We start from the raw sequence: 24,335 nt of genomic DNA on the forward strand, positions 1-24,335 counted from the left end.
CAAGCTGTTTTAGACCGAAACGAGCTAAATCTGAACACATAGGATTTACAAGTGTCCATGTGATTCGCGTCAAAACTTTTTCTCCTGTACCTGCGCGAAAAGCATGTATTCTTGCTTAAAACAACGAAACAAGCTGTTTTAGACCAAAACGAGTTAAATCTGAACACATCGGTTTTACAAGTGTCTGTGTGATACGTGTCAAAACTTTTTGTCCTGTAACTGCTCGAAAAGCATGTATTCGTGCTTAATACAACGAAACAAGCTGTTTTAGACCGAAACGAGCTGAATCTGAAGACATCGGTTTTACAAGTGTCCATGTGATACGCGTCAAAACTTTTTCTCCTGTACCTGCGCGTAAAGCATGTATTCTTCCTTAAAACAACGCAACAAGCTGTCCTAGACCGAAACGAGCTAAATCTGAACACATCGGTTTTAAAAGTGACCGTGTGATACCTATCAAAACTTTTTCTCTTATAACTGCGCGAAAATCATGTATTCGTGCTTAATACAACGAAACAAGCTGTTTTAGACCGAAACGAGCTAAATCTGAAGCCATCGGTTTTACAAGTGTCCATTTGATACGCGTCAAAACTTTTTCTGTTAAAACTGCGCGTAAAGCCTGTATTCTTGCTTAAAACAACGAAATAGCTGTTTAAGAACGAAGCGAGCTAGATCTGAACACATCGGTTTTAAAAGTGTGTGATACGAGTCAAAACGTTTTCTATTATAACTGCGCGAAAAGCATGTATTCTTGTTTAAAACAACGAAACAAGCTGTTTTAGACAGGAACGAGTTAAATCTGAACACATCGGTTTTACAAGTGTCCGTGTGATACGCGTCGAAACTTTTTCTCTTATAACTGCGCGAAAAGCCTGTATTCTTGCTTAAAACAACGAAACAAGCTGTTTTAGAACGAAGCGAGCTTAATCTGAACACATCGGTTTTACAAGTGTCCGTGTGATACGCGTCAAATCTTTTTCTCCTATAACTGCGCGAAAAGCATGTATTCTTGCTTAAAACAACGAAACAAGCTGTTTTAGACCGAAACGAGATAAATCTGAACACATCGGTTTTACAAGTGTCTGTGTGATACGAGTCAAAACTTTTTCTCTTATAACTGCGCGTAAAGCCTGTATTCTTGCTTAAAACAACGAAACAAGCTGTTTAAGAACGAAGCTAGCTAGATCTGAACACATCGGTTTTACAAGTGTCTGTGATACGTCAAAACTTTTTCTTCTATAACTGCGCGAAAAGCATGTATTCGTGCTTAATACAACGAAAAAAGCTGTTTTAGACCGAAACGAGCTAAATCTGAACACATCGGTTTTACGTGTCCATGTGATACGCGTCAAAACATTTTCTCCTATAACTGCGCGAAAAGCATGTATTCGTGCTTAAAACAACGAAACACGGTGTTTTAGACCGAAACGAGCTAAATCTGAACATATCGGTTTTACAAGTGTCCATGTGATACGCGTCAAAACGTTTTCTTTTGTAACTGCGCGAAAAGCATGTATTCTTGCTTAATACAACGAAACAAGCTGTTTTAGACCGAAACGAGTTAAATCTGAACACATCCGTTTTACAAGTGTCCGTGTGATACGCGTCAAAACTTTTTCTCTTATAACTGCGCGAAAAGCATGTATTCGTGCTTAATACAACGAAACGAGCTGTTTTAGACCGAAACGACCTAAATCTGAAAACATTGGTTTTCAAAACTTTTTCTCCTGTAACTGCGCGAAAAGCATGTATTCTTGCTTAAAACAACGAAACAACCTGTTTTAGACCGGAGCGAGTTAAATCTGAACACATCGGTTTTACAAGTGTCCGTGTGATACGCGTCAACTTTTTCTCTTAAAACTGCGCGAAAAGCATGTATTCTTGCTTAAAACAACGAAACAACCTGTTTTAGACCGAAACGAGTTAAATCTGAACACATCGGTTTTCAAGTGTCTATGTGATACGCGTCAAAACATTTTCTCCTATAACTGCGCGAAAAGCATGTATTCGTGCTTAAAACAACGAAACAATCTGTTTTAGACCGAAACGAGCTAAATCTGAACACATCGGTTATGCAAGTGTTCATGTGATACGCGTCAAATTTTTTCTCCTATAACGGCGGGAAAAGCATGTATTCTTGCTTAAAACAACGAAACAAGCTGTTTTAGACCGAAACGAGTTAAATCTGAACACATCGGTTTTAAAAGTGTCCGTGTGATACCTATCAAAACTTTTTCTCTTATAACTGCGCGAAAAGCATGTATTCGTGCTTAATACAACGAATCAAGCTGTTTTAGACCGAAACGAGCTAAATCTGAAGCCATCAGTTTTACAAGTGTCCATTTGATACGCGTCAAAACTTTTTCTGTTAAAACTGCGCGTAAAGCCTGTATTCTTGCTTAAAACAACGAAATAGCTGTTTAAGAACGAAGCGAGCTAGATCTGAACACATCGGTTTTACAAGTGTGTGATACGAGTCAAAACGTTTTCTATTATAACTGCGCGAAAAGCATGTATTCTTGTTTAAAACAACGAAACAAGCTGTTTTAGACAGGAACGAGTTAAATCTGAACACATCGGTTTTACAAGTGTCCGTGTGATACGCGTCGAAACTTTTTCTCTTATAACAGCGCGAAAAGCCTGTATTCTTGCTTAAAACAACGAAACAAGCTGTTTTAGAACGAAGCGAGCTTAATCTGAACACATCGGTTTTACAAGTGTCCGTGTGATACGCGTCAAATCTTTTTCTCCTATAACTGCGCGAAAAGCATGTATTCTTGCTTAAAACAACGAAACAAGCTGTTTTAGACCGAAACGAGATAAATCTGAACACATCGGTTTTACAAGTGTCTGTGTGATACGAGTCAAAACTTTTTCTCTTATAACTGCGCGTAAAGCCTGTATTCTTGCTTAAAACAACGAAACAAGCTGTTTAAGAACGAAGCTAGCTAGATCTGAACACATCGGTTTTACAAGTGTCTGTGATACGTCAAAACTTTTTCTTCTATAACTGCGCGAAAAGCATGTATTCGTGCTTAATACAACGAAACAAGCTGTTTTAGACCGAAACGAGCTAAATCTGAACACATCGGTTTTACGTGTCCTTGTGATACGCGTCAAAACATTTTCTCCTATAACTGCGCGAAAAGCATGTATTCGTGCTTAAAACAACGAAACACGGTGTTTTAGACCGAAACGAGCTAAATCTGAACATATCGGTTTTACAAGTGTCCATGTGATACGCGTCAAAACGTTTTCTTTTGTAACTGCGCGAAAAGCATGTATTCTTGCTTAATACAACGAAACAAGCTGTTTTAGACCGAAACGAGTTAAATCTGAACACATCCGTTTTACAAGTGTCCGTGTGATACGCGTCAAAACTTTTTCTCTTATAACTGCGCGAAAAGCATGTATTCGTGCTTAATACAACGAAACGAGCTGTTTTAGACCGAAACGACCTAAATCTGAAAACATTGGTTTTCAAAACTTTTTCTCCTGTAACTGCGCGAAAAGCATGTATTCTTGTTTAAAACAACGAAACCAGCTGTTTTAGACCGGAGCGAGTTAAATCTGAACACATCGGTTTTACAAGTGTCCGTGTGATACGCGTCAACTTTTTCTCTTAAAACTGCGCGAAAAGCATGTATTCTTGCTTAAAACAACGAAACAACCTGTTTTAGACCGAAACGAGTTAAATCTGAACACATCGGTTTTCAAGTGTCTATGTGATACGCGTCAAAACATTTTCTCCTATAACTGCGCGAAAAGCATGTATTCGTGCTTAAAACAACGAAACAATCTGTTTTAGACCGAAACGAGCTAAATCTGAACACATCGGTTATGCAAGTGTCCATGTGATACGCGTCAAATTTTTTCTCCTATAACGGCGGGAAAAGCATGTATTCTTGCTTAAAACAACGAAACAAGCTGTTTTAGACCGAAACGAGTTAAATCTGAACACATCGGTTTTACAAGTGTCTGTGTGATACGACTCAAAACTTTTTTCTCCTAAACTGCGCGAAAAGCATGTATTCTTGCTTAACACAACGAAACAAGCTGTTTTAGACCGAAACGAGCTAAATCTGAACACATCGGTTTTGCAAGTGTCCTAGTGATACGCGTCAAAACATTTTCTCCTATAACTGCGCGAAAAGCATGTATTCTTGCTTAAAACAACGCAACAAGCTGTTTTAGACCGAAACGAGCTAAATCTGAACACATCGGTTTTACAAGTTTCCGTGTGATACGCGTCAAAACTTTTTCTCTTATAACTGCGCGAAAAGCATGTATTCTTGCTTAAAACAACGAAACAAGCTGTTTTAGAACGAAGCGAGCTAGATCTGAACACATCGGTTTTACAAGTGTCCGTGTGATACCTATCAAAACTTTTTATCTTATAACTGCGCGAAAAGCATGTATTCGTGCTTAATACAACGAAACAAGCTGTTTTAGACCGAAACGAGCTAAATCTGAACACATAGGATTTACAAGTGTCCATGTGATTCGCGTCAAAACTTTTTCTCCTGTACCTGCGCGAAAAGCATGTATTCTTGCTTAAAACAACGAAACAAGCTGTTTTAGACCAAAACGAGTTAAATCTGAACACATCGGTTTTACAAGTGTCTGTGTGATACGTGTCAAAACTTTTTGTCCTGTAACTGCTCGAAAAGCATGTATTCGTGCTTAATACAACGAAACAAGCTGTTTTAGACCGAAACGAGCTGAATCTGAAGACATCGGTTTTACAAGTGTCCATGTGATACGCGTCAAAACTTTTTCTCCTGTACCTGCGCGTAAACCATGTATTCTTCCTTAAAACAACGCAACAAGCTGTCCTAGACCGAAACGAGCTAAATCTGAACACATCGGTTTTAAAAGTGACCGTGTGATACCTATCAAAACTTTTTCTCTTATAACTGCGCGAAAATCATGTATTCGTGCTTAATACAACGAAACAAGCTGTTTTAGACCGAAACGAGCTAAATCTGAAGCCATCGGTTTTACAAGTGTCCATTTGATACGCGTCAAAACTTTTTCTGTTAAAACTGCGCGTAAAGCCTGTATTCTTGCTTAAAACAACGAAATAGCTGTTTAAGAACGAAGCGAGCTAGATCTGAACACATCGGTTTTAAAAGTGTGTGATACGAGTCAAAACGTTTTCTATTATAACTGCGCGAAAAGCATGTATTCTTGTTTAAAACAACGAAACAAGCTGTTTTAGACAGGAACGAGTTAAATCTGAACACATCGGTTTTACAAGTGTCCGTGTGATACGCGTCGAAACTTTTTCTCTTATAACTGCGCGAAAAGCCTGTATTCTTGCTTAAAACAACGAAACAAGCTGTTTTAGAACGAAGCGAGCTTAATCTGAACACATCGGTTTTACAAGTGTCCGTGTGATACGCGTCAAATCTTTTTCTCCTATAACTGCGCGAAAAGCATGTATTCTTGCTTAAAACAACGAAACAAGCTGTTTTAGACCGAAACGAGATAAATCTGAACACATCGGTTTTACAAGTGTCTGTGTGATACGAGTCAAAACTTTTTCTCTTATAACTGCGCGTAAAGCCTGTATTCTTGCTTAAAACAACGAAACAAGCTGTTTAAGAACGAAGCTAGCTAGATCTGAACACATCGGTTTTACAAGTGTCTGTGATACGTCAAAACTTTTTCTTCTATAACTGCGCGAAAAGCATGTATTCGTGCTTAATACAACGAAAAAAGCTGTTTTAGACCGAAACGAGCTAAATCTGAACACATCGGTTTTACGTGTCCATGTGATACGCGTCAAAACATTTTCTCCTATAACTGCGCGAAAAGCATGTATTCGTGCTTAAAACAACGAAACACGGTGTTTTAGACCGAAACGAGCTAAATCTGAACATATCGGTTTTACAAGTGTCCATGTGATACGCGTCAAAACGTTTTCTTTTGTAACTGCGCGAAAAGCATGTATTCTTGCTTAATACAACGAAACAAGCTGTTTTAGACCGAAACGAGTTAAATCTGAACACATCCGTTTTACAAGTGTCCGTGTGATACGCGTCAAAACTTTTTCTCTTATAACTGCGCGAAAAGCATGTATTCGTGCTTAATACAACGAAACGAGCTGTTTTAGACCGAAACGACCTAAATCTGAAAACATTGGTTTTCAAAACTTTTTCTCCTGTAACTGCGCGAAAAGCATGTATTCTTGCTTAAAACAACGAAACAACCTGTTTTAGACCGGAGCGAGTTAAATCTGAACACATCGGTTTTACAAGTGTCCGTGTGATACGCGTCAACTTTTTCTCTTAAAACTGCGCGAAAAGCATGTATTCTTGCTTAAAACAACGAAACAACCTGTTTTAGACCGAAACGAGTTAAATCTGAACACATCGGTTTTCAAGTGTCTATGTGATACGCGTCAAAACATTTTCTCCTATAACTGCGCGAAAAGCATGTATTCGTGCTTAAAACAACGAAACAATCTGTTTTAGACCGAAACGAGCTAAATCTGAACACATCGGTTATGCAAGTGTTCATGTGATACGCGTCAAATTTTTTCTCCTATAACGGCGGGAAAAGCATGTATTCTTGCTTAAAACAACGAAACAAGCTGTTTTAGACCGAAACGAGTTAAATCTGAACACATCGGTTTTAAAAGTGTCCGTGTGATACCTATCAAAACTTTTTCTCTTATAACTGCGCGAAAAGCATGTATTCGTGCTTAATACAACGAATCAAGCTGTTTTAGACCGAAACGAGCTAAATCTGAAGCCATCAGTTTTACAAGTGTCCATTTGATACGCGTCAAAACTTTTTCTGTTAAAACTGCGCGTAAAGCCTGTATTCTTGCTTAAAACAACGAAATAGCTGTTTAAGAACGAAGCGAGCTAGATCTGAACACATCGGTTTTACAAGTGTGTGATACGAGTCAAAACGTTTTCTATTATAACTGCGCGAAAAGCATGTATTCTTGTTTAAAACAACGAAACAAGCTGTTTTAGACAGGAACGAGTTAAATCTGAACACATCGGTTTTACAAGTGTCCGTGTGATACGCGTCGAAACTTTTTCTCTTATAACAGCGCGAAAAGCCTGTATTCTTGCTTAAAACAACGAAACAAGCTGTTTTAGAACGAAGCGAGCTTAATCTGAACACATCGGTTTTACAAGTGTCCGTGTGATACGCGTCAAATCTTTTTCTCCTATAACTGCGCGAAAAGCATGTATTCTTGCTTAAAACAACGAAACAAGCTGTTTTAGACCGAAACGAGATAAATCTGAACACATCGGTTTTACAAGTGTCTGTGTGATACGAGTCAAAACTTTTTCTCTTATAACTGCGCGTAAAGCCTGTATTCTTGCTTAAAACAACGAAACAAGCTGTTTAAGAACGAAGCTAGCTAGATCTGAACACATCGGTTTTACAAGTGTCTGTGATACGTCAAAACTTTTTCTTCTATAACTGCGCGAAAAGCATGTATTCGTGCTTAATACAACGAAACAAGCTGTTTTAGACCGAAACGAGCTAAATCTGAACACATCGGTTTTACGTGTCCTTGTGATACGCGTCAAAACATTTTCTCCTATAACTGCGCGAAAAGCATGTATTCGTGCTTAAAACAACGAAACACGGTGTTTTAGACCGAAACGAGCTAAATCTGAACATATCGGTTTTACAAGTGTCCATGTGATACGCGTCAAAACGTTTTCTTTTGTAACTGCGCGAAAAGCATGTATTCTTGCTTAATACAACGAAACAAGCTGTTTTAGACCGAAACGAGTTAAATCTGAACACATCCGTTTTACAAGTGTCCGTGTGATACGCGTCAAAACTTTTTCTCTTATAACTGCGCGAAAAGCATGTATTCGTGCTTAATACAACGAAACGAGCTGTTTTAGACCGAAACGACCTAAATCTGAAAACATTGGTTTTCAAAACTTTTTCTCCTGTAACTGCGCGAAAAGCATGTATTCTTGTTTAAAACAACGAAACCAGCTGTTTTAGACCGGAGCGAGTTAAATCTGAACACATCGGTTTTACAAGTGTCCGTGTGATACGCGTCAACTTTTTCTCTTAAAACTGCGCGAAAAGCATGTATTCTTGCTTAAAACAACGAAACAACCTGTTTTAGACCGAAACGAGTTAAATCTGAACACATCGGTTTTCAAGTGTCTATGTGATACGCGTCAAAACATTTTCTCCTATAACTGCGCGAAAAGCATGTATTCGTGCTTAAAACAACGAAACAATCTGTTTTAGACCGAAACGAGCTAAATCTGAACACATCGGTTATGCAAGTGTCCATGTGATACGCGTCAAATTTTTTCTCCTATAACGGCGGGAAAAGCATGTATTCTTGCTTAAAACAACGAAACAAGCTGTTTTAGACCGAAACGAGTTAAATCTGAACACATCGGTTTTAAAAGTGTCTGTGTGATACCTATCAAAACTTTTTCTCTTATAACTGCGCGAAAAGCATGTATTCGTGCTTAATACAACGAATCAAGCTGTTTTAGACCGAAACGAGCTAAATCTGAAGCCATCAGTTTTACAAGTGTCCATTTGATACGCGTCAAAACTTTTTCTGTTAAAACTGCGCGTAAAGCCTGTATTCTTGCCTAAAACAACGAAACAAGCTGTTTTAGACCAAAACGAGGTAAATCTGAACACATCGGTTTTACAAGTGTCTGTGTGATACGAGTCAAAACTTTTTGTCCTGTAACTGCGCGAAAAGCATGTATTCTTGCTTAAAACAACGAAACAACCTGTTTTAGACCGAAACGAGCTAAATCTGAAGCCATCAGTTTTACAAGTGTCCATTTGATACGCGTCAAAACTTTTTCTGTTAAAACTGCGCGTAAAGCCTGTATTCTTGCTTAAAACAACGAAACAAGCTGTTTTAGACCAAAACGAGGTAAATCTGAACACATCGGTTTTACAAGTGTCTGTGTGATACGAGTCAAAACGTTTTGTCCTGTAACTGCGCGAAAAGCATGTATTCTTGCTTAAAACAACGAAACAACCTGTTTTAGACCGAAACGAGCTAAATCTGAACACATCGGTTTTGCAAGTGTCCTAGTGATACGCGTCAAAACATTTTCTCCTATAACTGCGCGAAAAGCATGTATTCTTGCTTAAAACAACGCAACAAGCTGTTTTAAACCGAAACGAGCTAAATCTGAACACATCGGTTTTACAAGTGTCCGTGTGATACGCGTCAAAACTTTTTCTCTTATAACTGCGCGAAAAGCATGTATTCTTGCTTAAAACAACGAAACAAGCTGTTTTAGAACGAAGCGAGCTAGATCTGAACACATCGGTTTTACAAGTGTCCGTGTGATACCTATCAAAACTTTTTATCTTATAACTGCGCGAAATACATGTATTCGTGCTTAATACAACGAAACAAGCTGTTTTAGACCGAAACGAGCTAAATCTGAACACATCGGTTTTACAAGTGTCCATGTGATACGCGTCAAAACTTTTTCTCCTGTAACTGCGCGAAAAGCATGTATTCTTGCTTAAAACAACGAAACAACCTGTTTTAGACCGAAACGAGTTAAATCTGAACACATCGGTTTTGCAAGTGTCTGTGTGATACGACAAAACTTTTTTCTCTTATAACTGCGCGAAAAGCATGTATTCTTGCTTAACACAACGAAACAAGCTGTTTTGGACCGAAACGAGCTAAATCTGAACACATCGGTTTTACAGGTGTTCATGTTATACGCGTCAAAACATTTTCTCCTATAACTGCGCGAAAAGCATGTATTCGCGCTTAAAACAACGAAACACGGTGTTTTAGACCGAAACGAGCTAAATCTGAACATATCGGTTTTACAAGTGTCCATGTGATACGCGTCAAAACGTTTTCTCCTGTACCTGCGCGAAAAGCATGTATTCTTGCCTAAAACAACGAAACAAGCTGTTTTAGAAGAAAACGAGTTAAATCTGAACACATCGGTTTTACAAGTGTCTGTGTGATACGAGTCAAATCTTTTTCTCCTATAACTGCGCGAAAAGCATGTATTCTTGCTTAAAACAACGAAACAAGCTATTTTAGACCGGAACGATTTATATCTGAAAACATCGGTTTTGCAAGTGTCCGTGTGATACGCGTCAAAACTTTTCTCTTATATCTGCGCGAAAAGCATGTATTCTTGCTTAAAACAACGAAACAACCTGTTTTAGACCGAAACGAGGTAAATCTGAACACATCGGTTTTACAAGTGTCTGTGTGATACGACTCAAAACCTTTTTCTCCTATAACTGCGCGAAAAGCATGTATTCTTGCTTAAAACAACGAAACAAGCTGTTTTAGACCAAAACGAGCTAAATCTGAACACATCGGTTTTAAAAGTGTCCGTGTGATACCTATCAAAACTTTTTCTCTTATAACTGCGCGAAAAGCATGTATTCGTGCTTAATACAACGAAACAAGCTGTTTTAGACCGAAACGAGCTAAATCTGAAGCCATCGGTTTTACAAGTGTCCATTTGATACGCGTCAAAACTTTTTCTCTTATAACTGCGCGTAAAGCCTGTATTCTTGCTTAAAACAACGAAACAAGCTGTTTTAGACCAAAACGAGTTAAATCTGAACACATCGGTTTTACAAGTGTCTGTGTGATACGACTCAAAACTTTTTTCTCCTAAACTGCGCGAAAAGCATGTATTCTTGCTTAACACAACGAAACAAGCTGTTTTAGACCGAAACGAGCTAAATCTGAACACATCGGTTTTGCAAGTGTCCTAGTGATACGCGTCAAAACATTTTCTCCTATAACTGCGCGAAAAGCATGTATTCTTGCTTAGAACAACGCAACAAGCTGTTTTAGACCGAAACGAGCTAAATCTGAACACATCGGTTTTACAAGTTTCCGTGTGATACGCGTCAAAACTTTTTCTCTTATAACTGCGCGAAAAGCATGTATTCGTGCTTAATACAACGAAACAAGCTGTTTTAGACCGAAACGAGCTAAATCTGAAGACATCGGTTTTACAAGTGTCCATGTGATACGCGTCAAAACTTTTTCTCTTATAACTGCGCGAAAAGCATGTATTCGTGCTTAATACAACGAAACGAGCTGTTTTAGACCGAAACGACCTAAATCTGAAAACATTGGTTTTCAAAACTTTTTCTCCTGTAACTGCGCGAAAAGCATGTATTCTTGTTTAAAACAACGAAACCAGCTGTTTTAGACCGGAGCGAGTTAAATCTGAACACATCGGTTTTACAAGTGTCCGTGTGATACGCGTCAACTCTTTCTCTTAAAACTGCGCGAAAAGCATGTATTCTTGCTTAAAACAACGAAACAACCTGTTTTAGACCGAAACGAGTTAAATCTGAACACATCGGTTTTCAAGTGTCTATGTGATACGCGTCAAAACTTTTTCTCCTGTACCTGCGCGAAAAGCATGTATTCTTGCTTAAAACAACGAAACAAGCTGTTTTAGACCAAAACGAGTTAAATCTGAACACATCGGTTTTACAAGTGTCTGTGTGATACGTGTCAAAACTTTTTGTCCTGTAACTGCGCGAAAAGCATGTATTCGTGCTTAATACAACGAAACAAGCTGTTTTAGACCGAAACGAGCTGAATCTGAAGACATCGGTTTTACAAGTGTCCATGTGATACGCGTCAAAACTTTTTCTCCTGTACCTGCGCGAAAAGCATGTATTCTTGCTTAAGCAACGCAACAAGCTGTTTTAGAACGAAGCGAGCTAGATCTGAACACATCGGTTTTACAAGTGTCCGTGTGATACCTATCAAAACTTTTTATCTTATAACTGCGCGAAAAGCATGTATTCGTGCTTAATACAACGAATCAAGCTGTTTTAGACCGAAACGAGCTAAATCTGAAGCCATCAGTTTTACAAGTGTCCATTTGATACGCGTCAAAACTTTTTCTGTTAAAACTGCGCGTAAAGCCTGTATTCTTGCCTAAAACAACGAAACAAGCTGTTTTAGACCAAAACGAGGTAAATCTGAACACATCGGTTTTACAAGTGTCTGTGTGATACGAGTCAAAACTTTTTGTCCTGTAACTGCGCGAAAAGCATGTATTCTTGCTTAAAACAACGAAACAACCTGTTTTAGACCGAAACGAGCTAAATCTGAAGCCATCAGTTTTACAAGTGTCCATTTGATACGCGTCAAAACTTTTTCTGTTAAAACTGCGCGTAAAGCCTGTATTCTTGCTTAAAACAACGAAACAAGCTGTTTTAGACCAAAACGAGGTAAATCTGAACACATCGGTTTTACAAGTGTCTGTGTGATACGAGTCAAAACGTTTTGTCCTGTAACTGCGCGAAAAGCATGTATTCTTGCTTAAAACAACGAAACAACCTGTTTTAGACCGAAACGAGCTAAATCTGAACACATCGGTTTTGCAAGTGTCCTAGTGATACGCGTCAAAACATTTTCTCCTATAACTGCGCGAAAAGCATGTATTCTTGCTTAAAACAACGCAACAAGCTGTTTTAAACCGAAACGAGCTAAATCTGAACACATCGGTTTTACAAGTGTCCGTGTGATACGCGTCAAAACTTTTTCTCTTATAACTGCGCGAAAAGCATGTATTCTTGCTTAAAACAACGAAACAAGCTGTTTTAGAACGAAGCGAGCTAGATCTGAACACATCGGTTTTACAAGTGTCCGTGTGATACCTATCAAAACTTTTTATCTTATAACTGCGCGAAATACATGTATTCGTGCTTAATACAACGAAACAAGCTGTTTTAGACCGAAACGAGCTAAATCTGAACACATCGGTTTTACAAGTGTCCATGTGATACGCGTCAAAACTTTTTCTCCTGTAACTGCGCGAAAAGCATGTATTCTTGCTTAAAACAACGAAACAACCTGTTTTAGACCGAAACGAGTTAAATCTGAACACATCGGTTTTGCAAGTGTCTGTGTGATACGACAAAACTTTTTTCTCTTATAACTGCGCGAAAAGCATGTATTCTTGCTTAACACAACGAAACAAGCTGTTTTGGACCGAAACGAGCTAAATCTGAACACATCGGTTTTACAGGTGTTCATGTTATACGCGTCAAAACATTTTCTCCTATAACTGCGCGAAAAGCATGTATTCGCGCTTAAAACAACGAAACACGGTGTTTTAGACCGAAACGAGCTAAATCTGAACATATCGGTTTTACAAGTGTCCATGTGATACGCGTCAAAACGTTTTCTCCTGTACCTGCGCGAAAAGCATGTATTCTTGCCTAAAACAACGAAACAAGCTGTTTTAGAAGAAAACGAGTTAAATCTGAACACATCGGTTTTACAAGTGTCTGTGTGATACGAGTCAAATCTTTTTCTCCTATAACTGCGCGAAAAGCATGTATTCTTGCTTAAAACAACGAAACAAGCTATTTTAGACCGGAACGATTTATATCTGAAAACATCGGTTTTGCAAGTGTCCGTGTGATACGCGTCAAAACTTTTCTCTTATATCTGCGCGAAAAGCATGTATTCTTGCTTAAAACAACGAAACAACCTGTTTTAGACCGAAACGAGGTAAATCTGAACACATCGGTTTTACAAGTGTCTGTGTGATACGACTCAAAACCTTTTTCTCCTATAACTGCGCGAAAAGCATGTATTCTTGCTTAAAACAACGAAACAAGCTGTTTTAGACCAAAACGAGCTAAATCTGAACACATCGGTTTTAAAAGTGTCCGTGTGATACCTATCAAAACTTTTTCTCTTATAACTGCGCGAAAAGCATGTATTCGTGCTTAATACAACGAAACAAGCTGTTTTAGACCGAAACGAGCTAAATCTGAAGCCATCGGTTTTACAAGTGTCCATTTGATACGCGTCAAAACTTTTTCTCTTATAACTGCGCGTAAAGCCTGTATTCTTGCTTAAAACAACGAAACAAGCTGTTTTAGACCAAAACGAGTTAAATCTGAACACATCGGTTTTACAAGTGTCTGTGTGATACGACTCAAAACTTTTTTCTCCTAAACTGCGCGAAAAGCATGTATTCTTGCTTAACACAACGAAACAAGCTGTTTTAGACCGAAACGAGCTAAATCTGAACACATCGGTTTTGCAAGTGTCCTAGTGATACGCGTCAAAACATTTTCTCCTATAACTGCGCGAAAAGCATGTATTCTTGCTTAGAACAACGCAACAAGCTGTTTTAGACCGAAACGAGCTAAATCTGAACACATCGGTTTTACAAGTTTCCGTGTGATACGCGTCAAAACTTTTTCTCTTATAACTGCGCGAAAAGCATGTATTCGTGCTTAATACAACGAAACAAGCTGTTTTAGACCGAAACGAGCTAAATCTGAAGACATCGGTTTTACAAGTGTCCATGTGATACGCGTCAAAACTTTTTCTCTTATAACTGCGCGAAAAGCATGTATTCGTGCTTAATACAACGAAACGAGCTGTTTTAGACCGAAACGACCTAAATCTGAAAACATTGGTTTTCAAAACTTTTTCTCCTGTAACTGCGCGAAAAGCATGTATTCTTGTTTAAAACAACGAAACCAGCTGTTTTAGACCGGAGCGAGTTAAATCTGAACACATCGGTTTTACAAGTGTCCGTGTGATACGCGTCAACTCTTTCTCTTAAAACTGCGCGAAAAGCATGTATTCTTGCTTAAAACAACGAAACAACCTGTTTTAGACCGAAACGAGTTAAATCTGAACACATCGGTTTTCAAGTGTCTATGTGATACGCGTCAAAACTTTTTCTCCTGTACCTGCGCGAAAAGCATGTATTCTTGCTTAAAACAACGAAACAAGCTGTTTTAGACCAAAACGAGTTAAATCTGAACACATCGGTTTTACAAGTGTCTGTGTGATACGTGTCAAAACTTTTTGTCCTGTAACTGCGCGAAAAGCATGTATTCGTGCTTAATACAACGAAACAAGCTGTTTTAGACCGAAACGAGCTGAATCTGAAGACATCGGTTTTACAAGTGTCCATGTGATACGCGTCAAAACTTTTTCTCCTGTACCTGCGCGAAAAGCATGTATTCTTGCTTAAGCAACGCAACAAGCTGTTTTAGAACGAAGCGAGCTAGATCTGAACACATCGGTTTTACAAGTGTCCGTGTGATACCTATCAAAACTTTTTATCTTATAACTGCGCGAAAAGCATGTATTCGTGCTTAATACAACGAAACAAGCTGTTTTAGACCGAAACGAGCTAAATCTGAACACATAGGATTTACAAGTGTCCATGTGATTCGCGTCAAAACTTTTTCTCCTGTACCTGCGCGAAAAGCATGTATTCTTGCTTAAAACAACGAAACAAGCTGTTTTAGACCAAAACGAGTTAAATCTGAACACATCGGTTTTACAAGTGTCTGTGTGATACGTGTCAAAACTTTTTGTCCTGTAACTGCTCGAAAAGCATGTATTCGTGCTTAATACAACGAAACAAGCTGTTTTAGACCGAAACGAGCTGAATCTGAAGACATCGGTTTTACAAGTGTCCATGTGATACGCGTCAAAACTTTTTCTCCTGTACCTGCGCGTAAAGCATGTATTCTTCCTTAAAACAACGCAACAAGCTGTCCTAGACCGAAACGAGCTAAATCTGAACACATCGGTTTTAAAAGTGACCGTGTGATACCTATCAAAACTTTTTCTCTTATAACTGCGCGAAAATCATGTATTCGTGCTTAATACAACGAAACAAGCTGTTTTAGACCGAAACGAGCTAAATCTGAAGCCATCGGTTTTACAAGTGTCCATTTGATACGCGTCAAAACTTTTTCTGTTAAAACTGCGCGTAAAGCCTGTATTCTTGCTTAAAACAACGAAATAGCTGTTTAAGAACGAAGCGAGCTAGATCTGAACACATCGGTTTTAAAAGTGTGTGATACGAGTCAAAACGTTTTCTATTATAACTGCGCGAAAAGCATGTATTCTTGTTTAAAACAACGAAACAAGCTGTTTTAGACAGGAACGAGTTAAATCTGAACACATCGGTTTTACAAGTGTCCGTGTGATACGCGTCGAAACTTTTTCTCTTATAACTGCGCGAAAAGCCTGTATTCTTGCTTAAAACAACGAAACAAGCTGTTTTAGAACGAAGCGAGCTTAATCTGAACACATCGGTTTTACAAGTGTCCGTGTGATACGCGTCAAATCTTTTTCTCCTATAACTGCGCGAAAAGCATGTATTCTTGCTTAAAACAACGAAACAAGCTGTTTTAGACCGAAACGAGATAAATCTGAACACATCGGTTTTACAAGTGTCTGTGTGATACGAGTCAAAACTTTTTCTCTTATAACTGCGCGTAAAGCCTGTATTCTTGCTTAAAACAACGAAACAAGCTGTTTAAGAACGAAGCTAGCTAGATCTGAACACATCGGTTTTACAAGTGTCTGTGATACGTCAAAACTTTTTCTTCTATAACTGCGCGAAAAGCATGTATTCGTGCTTAATACAACGAAAAAAGCTGTTTTAGACCGAAACGAGCTAAATCTGAACACATCGGTTTTACGTGTCCATGTGATACGCGTCAAAACATTTTCTCCTATAACTGCGCGAAAAGCATGTATTCGTGCTTAAAACAACGAAACACGGTGTTTTAGACCGAAACGAGCTAAATCTGAACATATCGGTTTTACAAGTGTCCATGTGATACGCGTCAAAACGTTTTCTTTTGTAACTGCGCGAAAAGCATGTATTCTTGCTTAATACAACGAAACAAGCTGTTTTAGACCGAAACGAGTTAAATCTGAACACATCCGTTTTACAAGTGTCCGTGTGATACGCGTCAAAACTTTTTCTCTTATAACTGCGCGAAAAGCATGTATTCGTGCTTAATACAACGAAACGAGCTGTTTTAGACCGAAACGACCTAAATCTGAAAACATTGGTTTTCAAAACTTTTTCTCCTGTAACTGCGCGAAAAGCATGTATTCTTGTTTAAAACAACGAAACCAGCTGTTTTAGACCGGAGCGAGTTAAATCTGAACACATCGGTTTTACAAGTGTCCGTGTGATACGCGTCAACTTTTTCTCTTAAAACTGCGCGAAAAGCATGTATTCTTGCTTAAAACAACGAAACAACCTGTTTTAGACCGAAACGAGTTAAATCTGAACACATCGGTTTTCAAGTGTCTATGTGATACGCGTCAAAACATTTTCTCCTATAACTGCGCGAAAAGCATGTATTCGTGCTTAAAACAACTAAACAATCTGTTTTAGACCGAAACGAGCTAAATCTGAACACATCGGTTATGCAAGTGTTCATGTGATACGCGTCAAATTTTTTCTCCTATAACGGCGGGAAAAGCATGTATTCTTGCTTAAAACAACGAAACAAGCTGTTTTAGACCGAAACGAGTTAAATCTGAACACATCGGTTTTAAAAGTGTCCGTGTGATACCTATCAAAACTTTTTCTCTTATAACTGCGCGAAAAGCATGTATTCGTGCTTAATACAACGAATCAAGCTGTTTTAGACCGAAACGAGCTAAATCTGAAGCCATCAGTTTTACAAGTGTCCATTTGATACGCGTCAAAACTTTTTCTGTTAAAACTGCGCGTAAAGCCTGTATTCTTGCTTAAAACAACGAAATAGCTGTTTAAGAACGAAGCGAGCTAGATCTGAACACATCGGTTTTACAAGTGTGTGATACGAGTCAAAACGTTTTCTATTATAACTGCGCGAAAAGCATGTATTCTTGTTTAAAACAACGAAACAAGCTGTTTTAGACAGGAACGAGTTAAATCTGAACACATCGGTTTTACAAGTGTCCGTGTGATACGCGTCGAAACTTTTTCTCTTATAACAGCGCGAAAAGCCTGTATTCTTGCTTAAAACAACGAAACAAGCTGTTTTAGAACGAAGCGAGCTTAATCTGAACACATCGGTTTTACAAGTGTCCGTGTGATACGCGTCAAATCTTTTTCTCCTATAACTGCGCGAAAAGCATGTATTCTTGCTTAAAACAACGAAACAAGCTGTTTTAGACCGAAACGAGATAAATCTGAACACATCGGTTTTACAAGTGTCTGTGTGATACGAGTCAAAACTTTTTCTCTTATAACTGCGCGTAAAGCCTGTATTCTTGCTTAAAACAACGAAACAAGCTGTTTAAGAACGAAGCTAGCTAGATCTGAACACATCGGTTTTACAAGTGTCTGTGATACGTCAAAACTTTTTCTTCTATAACTGCGCGAAAAGCATGTATTCGTGCTTAATACAACGAAACAAGCTGTTTTAGACCGAAACGAGCTAAATCTGAACACATCGGTTTTACGTGTCCATGTGATACGCGTCAAAACATTTTCTCCTATAACTGCGCGAAAAGCATGTATTCGTGCTTAAAACAACGAAACACGGTGTTTTAGGCCGAAACGAGCTAAATCTGAACATATCGGTTTTACAAGTGTCCATGTGATACGCGTCAAAACGTTTTCTTTTGTAACTGCGCGAAAAGCATGTATTCTTGCTTAATACAACGAAACAAGCTGTTTTAGACCGAAACGAGTTAAATCTGAACACATCCGTTTTACAAGTGTCCGTGTGATACGCGTCAAAACTTTTTCTCTTATAACTGCGCGAAAAGCATGTATTCGTGCTTAATACAACGAAACGAGCTGTTTTAGACCGAAACGACCTAAATCTGAAAACATTGGTTTTCAAAACTTTTTCTCCTGTAACTGCGCGAAAAGCATGTATTCTTGTTTAAAACAACGAAACCAGCTGTTTTAGACCGGAGCGAGTTAAATCTGAACACATCGGTTTTACAAGTGTCCGTGTGATACGCGTCAACTTTTTCTCTTAAAACTGCGCGAAAAGCATGTATTCTTGCTTAAAACAACGAAACAACCTGTTTTAGACCGAAACGAGTTAAATCTGAACACATCGGTTTTCAAGTGTCTATGTGATACGCGTCAAAACATTTTCTCCTATAACTGCGCGAAAAGCATGTATTCGTGCTTAAAACAACGAAACAATCTGTTTTAGACCGAAACGAGCTAAATCTGAACACATCGGTTATGCAAGTGTCCATGTGATACGCGTCAAATTTTTTCTCCTATAACGGCGGGAAAAGCATGTATTCTTGCTTAAAACAACGAAACAAGCTGTTTTAGACCGAAACGAGTTAAATCTGAACACATCGGTTTTAAAAGTGTCCGTGTGATACCTATCAAAACTTTTTCTCTTATAACTGCGCGAAAAGCATGTATTCGTGCTTAATACAACGAATCAAGCTGTTTTAGACCGAAACGAGCTAAATCTGAAGCCATCAGTTTTACAAGTGTCCATTTGATACGCGTCAAAACTTTTTCTGTTAAAACTGCGCGTAAAGCCTGTATTCTTGCTTAAAACAACGAAACAAGCTGTTTTAGACCAAAACGAGGTAAATCTGAACACATCGGTTTTACAAGTGTCTGTGTGATACGAGTCAAAACTTTTTGTCCTGTAACTGCGCGAAAAGCATGTATTCTTGCTTAAAACAACGAAACAACCTGTTTTAGACCGAAACGAGCTAAATCTGAAGCCATCAGTTTTACAAGTGTCCATTTGATACGCGTCAAAACTTTTTCTGTTAAAACTGCGCGTAAAGCCTGTATTCTTGCTTAAAACAACGAAACAAGCTGTTTTAGACCAAAACGAGTTAAATCTGAACACATCGGTTTTACAAGTGTCTGTGTGATACGAGTCAAAACGTTTTGTCCTGTAACTGCGCGAAAAGCATGTATTCTTGCTTAAAACAACGAAACAACCTGTTTTAGACCGAAACGAGCTAAATCTGAACCCATCGGTTTTGCAAGTGTCCTAGTGATACGCGTCAAAACATTTTCTCCTATAACTGCGCGAAAAGCATGTATTCTTGCTTAAAACAACGCAACAAGCTGTTTTAGACCGAAACGAGCTAAATCTGAACACATCGGTTTTACAAGTGTCCGTGTGATACGCGTCAAAACTTTTTCTCTTATAACTGCGCGAAAAGCATGTATTCTTGCTTAAAACAACGAAACAAGCTGTTTTAGAACGAAGCGAGCTAGATCTGAACACATCGGTTTTACAAGTGTCCGTGTGATACCTATCAAAACTTTTTATCTTATAACTGCGCGAAATACATGTATTCGTGCTTAATACAACGAAACAAGCTGTTTTAGACCGAAACGAGGTAAATCTGAACACATCGGTTTTACAAGTGTCCATGTGATACGCGTCAAAACTTTTTCTCCTGTAACTGCGCGAAAAGCATGTATTCTTGCTTAAAACAACGAAACAACCTGTTTTAGACCGAAACGAGTTAAATCTGAACACATCGGTTTTGCAAGTGTCTGTGTGATACGACAAAACTTTTTTCTCTTATAACTGCGCGAAAAGCATGTATTCTTGCTTAACACAACGAAACAAGCTGTTTTGGACCGAAACGAGCTAAATCTGAACACATCGGTTTTACAGGTGTTCATGTTATACGCGTCAAAACATTTTCTCCTATAACTGCGCGAAAAGCATGTATTCGCGCTTAAAACAACGAAACACGGTGTTTTAGACCGAAACGAGCTAAATCTGAACATATCGGTTTTACAAGTGTCCATGTGATACGCGTCAAAACGTTTTCTCCTGTACCTGCGCGAAAAGCATGTATTCTTGCCTAAAACAACGAAACAAGCTGTTTTAGAAGAAAACGAGTTAAATCTGAACACATCGGTTTTACAAGTGTCTGTGTGATACGAGTCAAATCTTTTTCTCCTATAACTGCGCGAAAAGCATGTATTCTTGCTTAAAACAACGAAACAAGCTATTTTAGACCGGAACGATTTAAATCTGAAAACATCGGTTTTGCAAGTGTCCGTGTGATACGCGTCAAAACTTTTCTCTTATATCTGCGCGAAAAGCATGTATTCTTGCTTAAAACAACGAAACAACCTGTTTTAGACCGAAACGAGGTAAATCTGAACACATCGGTTTTACAAGTGTCTGTGTGATACGACTCAAAACCTTTTTCTCCTATAACTGCGCGAAAAGCATGTATTCTTGCTTAAAACAACGAAACAAGCTGTTTTAGACCAAAACGAGCTAAATCTGAACACATCGGTTTTAAAAGTGTCCGTGTGATACCTATCAAAACTTTTTCTCTTATAACTGCGCGAAAAGCATGTATTCGTGCTTAATACAACGAAACAAGCTGTTTTAGACCGAAACGAGCTAAATCTGAAGCCATCGGTTTTACAAGTGTCCATTTGATACGCGTCAAAACTTTTTCTCTTATAACTGCGCGTAAAGCCTGTATTCTTGCTTAAAACAACGAAACAAGCTGTTTTAGACCAAAACGAGTTAAATCTGAACACATCGGTTTTACAAGTGTCTGTGTGATACGACTCAAAACTTTTTTCTCCTAAACTGCGCGAAAAGCATGTATTCTTGCTTAACACAACGAAACAAGCTGTTTTAGACCGAAACGAGCTAAATCTGAACACATCGGTTTTGCAAGTGTCCTAGTGATACGCGTCAAAACATTTTCTCCTATAACTGCGCGAAAAGCATGTATTCTTGCTTAGAACAACGCAACAAGCTGTTTTAGACCGAAACGAGCTAAATCTGAACACATCGGTTTTACAAGTTTCCGTGTGATACGCGTCAAAACTTTTTCTCTTATAACTGCGCGAAAAGCATGTATTCGTGCTTAATACAACGAAACAAGCTGTTTTAGACCGAAACGAGCTAAATCTGAAGACATCGGTTTTACAAGTGTCCATGTGATACGCGTCAAAACTTTTTCTCTTATAACTGCGCGAAAAGCATGTATTCGTGCTTAATACAACGAAACGAGCTGTTTTAGACCGAAACGACCTAAATCTGAAAACATTGGTTTTCAAAACTTTTTCTCCTGTAACTGCGCGAAAAGCATGTATTCTTGTTTAAAACAACGAAACCAGCTGTTTTAGACCGGAGCGAGTTAAATCTGAACACATCGGTTTTACAAGTGTCCGTGTGATACGCGTCAACTTTTTCTCTTAAAACTGCGCGAAAAGCATGTATTCTTGCTTAAAACAACGAAACAACCTGTTTTAGACCGAAACGAGTTAAATCTGAACACATCGGTTTTCAAGTGTCTATGTGATACGCGTCAAAACTTTTTCTCCTGTACCTGCGCGAAAAGCATGTATTCTTGCTTAAAACAACGAAACAAGCTGTTTTAGACCAAAACGAGTTAAATCTGAACACATCGGTTTTACAAGTGTCTGTGTGATACGTGTCAAAACTTTTTGTCCTGTAACTGCGCGAAAAGCATGTATTCGTGCTTAATACAACGAAACAAGCTGTTTTGAACCGAAACGAGCTGAATCTGAAGACATCGGTTTTACAAGTGTCCATGTGATACGCGTCAAAACTTTTTCTCCTGTACCTGCGCGAAAAGCATGTATTCTTGCTTAAAACAACGCAACAAGCTGTTTTAGAACGAAGCGAGCTAGATCTGAACACATCGGTTTTACAAGTGTCCGTGTGATACCTATCAAAACTTTTTATCTTATAACTGCGCGAAAAGCATGTATTCGTGCTTAATACAACGAAACAAGCTGTTTTAGACCGAAACGAGCTAAATCTGAACACATAGGATTTACAAGTGTCCATGTGATTCGCGTCAAAACTTTTTCTCCTGTACCTGCGCGAAAAGCATGTATTCTTGCTTAAAACAACGAAACAAGCTGTTTTAGACCAAAACGAGTTAAATCTGAACACATCGGTTTTACAAGTGTCTGTGTGATACGTGTCAAAACTTTTTGTCCTGTAACTGCTCGAAAAGCATGTATTCGTGCTTAATACAACGAAACAAGCTGTTTTAGACCGAAACGAGCTGAATCTGAAGACATCGGTTTTACAAGTGTCCATGTGATACGCGTCAAAACTTTTTCTCCTGTACCTGCGCGTAAAGCATGTATTCTTCCTTAAAACAACGCAACAAGCTGTCCTAGACCGAAACGAGCTAAATCTGAACACATCGGTTTTAAAAGTGACCGTGTGATACCTATCAAAACTTTTTCTCTTATAACTGCGCGAAAATCATGTATTCGTGCTTAATACAACGAAACAAGCTGTTTTAGACCGAAACGAGCTAAATCTGAAGCCATCGGTTTTACAAGTGTCCATTTGATACGCGTCAAAACTTTTTCTGTTAAAACTGCGCGTAAAGCCTGTATTCTTGCTTAAAACAACGAAATAGCTGTTTAAGAACGAAGCGAGCTAGATCTGAACACATCGGTTTTAAAAGTGTGTGATACGAGTCAAAACGTTTTCTATTATAACTGCGCGAAAAGCATGTATTCTTGTTTAAAACAACGAAACAAGCTGTTTTAGACAGGAACGAGTTAAATCTGAACACATCGGTTTTACAAGTGTCCGTGTGATACGCGTCGACACTTTTTCTCTTATAACTGCGCGAAAAGCCTGTATTCTTGCTTAAAACAACGAAACAAGCTGTTTTAGAACGAAGCGAGCTTAATCTGAACACATCGGTTTTACAAGTGTCCGTGTGATACGCGTCAAATCTTTTTCTCCTATAACTGCGCGAAAAGCATGTATTCTTGCTTAAAACAACGAAACAAGCTGTTTTAGACCGAAACGAGATAAATCTGAACACATCGGTTTTACAAGTGTCTGTGTGATACGAGTCAAAACTTTTTCTCTTATAACTGCGCGTAAAGCCTGTATTCTTGCTTAAAACAACGAAACAAGCTGTTTAAGAACGAAGCTAGCTAGATCTGAACACATCGGTTTTACAAGTGTCTGTGATACGTCAAAACTTTTTCTTCTATAACTGCGCGAAAAGCATGTATTCGTGCTTAATACAACGAAAAAAGCTGTTTTAGACCGAAACGAGCTAAATCTGAACACATCGGTTTTACGTGTCCATGTGATACGCGTCAAAACATTTTCTCCTATAACTGCGCGAAAAGCATGTATTCGTGCTTAAAACAACGAAACACGGTGTTTTAGGCCGAAACGAGCTAAATCTGAACATATCGGTTTTACAAGTGTCCATGTGATACGCGTCAAAACGTTTTCTTTTGTAACTGCGCGAAAAGCATGTATTCTTGCTTAATACAACGAAACAAGCTGTTTTAGACCGAAACGAGTTAAATCTGAACACATCCGTTTTACAAGTGTCCGTGTGATACGCGTCAAAACTTTTTCTCTTATAACTGCGCGAAAAGCATGTATTCGTGCTTAATACAACGAAACGAGCTGTTTTAGACCGAAACGACCTAAATCTGAAAACATTGGTTTTCAAAACTTTTTCTCCTGTAACTGCGCGAAAAGCATGTATTCTTGTTTAAAACAACGAAACCAGCTGTTTTAGACCGGAGCGAGTTAAATCTGAACACATC

Source organism: Amblyomma americanum, chromosome 5 (assembly GCF_052857255.1).
Source record: "Amblyomma americanum isolate KBUSLIRL-KWMA chromosome 5, ASM5285725v1, whole genome shotgun sequence".
In the NCBI taxonomy this organism is placed as follows: Eukaryota; Metazoa; Arthropoda; class Arachnida; order Ixodida; family Ixodidae; genus Amblyomma; species Amblyomma americanum.